The sequence below is a fragment of the Cyprinodon variegatus genome, unplaced genomic scaffold (genome assembly GCF_000732505.1).
Source record: "Cyprinodon variegatus isolate N-32 unplaced genomic scaffold, C_variegatus-1.0 Scaffold50, whole genome shotgun sequence".
Taxonomy (NCBI): Eukaryota; Metazoa; Chordata; class Actinopteri; order Cyprinodontiformes; family Cyprinodontidae; genus Cyprinodon; species Cyprinodon variegatus.
In genome coordinates, this window is record NW_015150503.1 from 1,278,473 (window position 1) to 1,280,307 (window position 1,835).

Sequence of the window (1,835 nt, forward strand, 5' to 3'; positions counted from 1 at the left end):
GTTTTTTTATATAAAAGTTTTTTTTTTGTCAATTTTAACGTTTTATTTAGATTACAAAAATAAATCGTAATAAAAATAATCCTATTCATGATGTTTTAAAAATTAAGACCTACAAAAGAGTGATTTAAGAGATTTTAATACCAATTAAGGCCTTAGTTTTATTTTGAAGAATTCAATGCCTTTTAAGACTTTTTAAGGACCCGCGGGAACCCTGATCTGGTTCTCAACAGGTCTATGAATGCACTTGTTGAGGTAAATTTAATGAAGAAGTAGAAATACAGACGCTATAATCCAGAAAGGATCTTCAAGAAACTCATAAACTAGGAGATGCTGGGGTGGGGTGATCGAAGTTATGAAGGGAATCCAGCAATGAGGAACAGCACAGGAGGTGGTTATATGGGCGATAGAACAAAGAATGGGATAATCAGCTAATGGGGGCAGGTGTGGATAGAAGCAACTAGAAGGGACCTGGGGAAAAGGAGACTGGCACAAGGGGGCAACAGAGAGTAACTAAAAAAAAACTGCTTAAATATAACTAGAAAACAACAAGAATGACACAAAATGGAAATGAAACCAATGATCCAGAAAACACAGAGTGATATAAATCAAAGTGTAAATGAAAAGTGTAAACAAAAATCAAAAAGAAAACTTAAACAGAACCAACAGGTCCAGAAAGGGCAACCCCTCCAGAATCTTGCGGTTTGTTGTTCCTATTGAAATATACTTTACAACCTCCAGAGCCAGCAGTTCACCTCCAAAACAGAGAATGTAAGCACTGAGACTCTCAGGTGAAATGTTCTTACCAACTAGATTTTTTAGTTGTAAATATATTATCATTAAACTGACCACAACACTATAGTCATTATTCAATGGCTTCAATAAAAATGCGAAAGTTGAACAGAACGTTGAAATTTACGATCTTTTCAGATCTTATGCTCTATAGTAGTGTTTCCCAACCTTTTTTGACTTGTATTCCCCTTTGGTTAGTTTTTCTTACCATGAGTCCCCCTCTTAGCCAAAAGTATTGATGACTGTCTAAAAGAAGAACGTACAATACCTGATTATAAAATAAAAACAATTTTACATAATCTTTGAATTTGAGCATTTGTCAGGCATTTTATTGTTTCCTTCTCAATTTAAAATCAACATAAAAATATTGCCAGGAAGTTAAGAAAGGAATCAAAATAAAAAACAATTGAAATCATATTATGAGTAACTGACTTATAATCACATTTAAACTGAATTGGGAACAAAATCCAGAACAAAAATTATAGACAGACTGCTTAAATGAGCTCTGATAGCTCAGAGTTAGTTTTTTTATATAATTTTTTAGAAACTTTAAAATTTAAAGGGTCCAAAAAGCCACATGTGGCTCCGGAGCTGCAGGTTGTAGACTCCTGGAGTAAACTGACCCTAAACTGGTTTTAGCCTCGGTGTACGTTGGTCCCTGCTTGGCCACCTCTAGGCTAATGTTTATGGCTCTGCCACTGAGTATTGGTGCTGACTTAAAAGCAAAGAGACTGAGAAGCTACATGGAGGTTGGTGCTTTTCTTCCAAATAGGAAAATTAAATGTTTACTAATAACTGCTAACATTGTCCTGCCAGGTAACTGGCTAGCAACAAGCACAATTAAACAAGTGACCCACTTACTGGCAAATGTGATTATACCCCTTTAAAATATTGCTAAACAACGACTTCAGACTGGATTTTTTTTTTATGTTTTTGTTTCTAAACAAAATAAAATTTGCATAATTATTTAATGCAGTCTCAGTTTAAATACAGATGTTGTGTGAAGGCATCAGATGTTAATCATAGGATTTCAATGAATTGCTGGC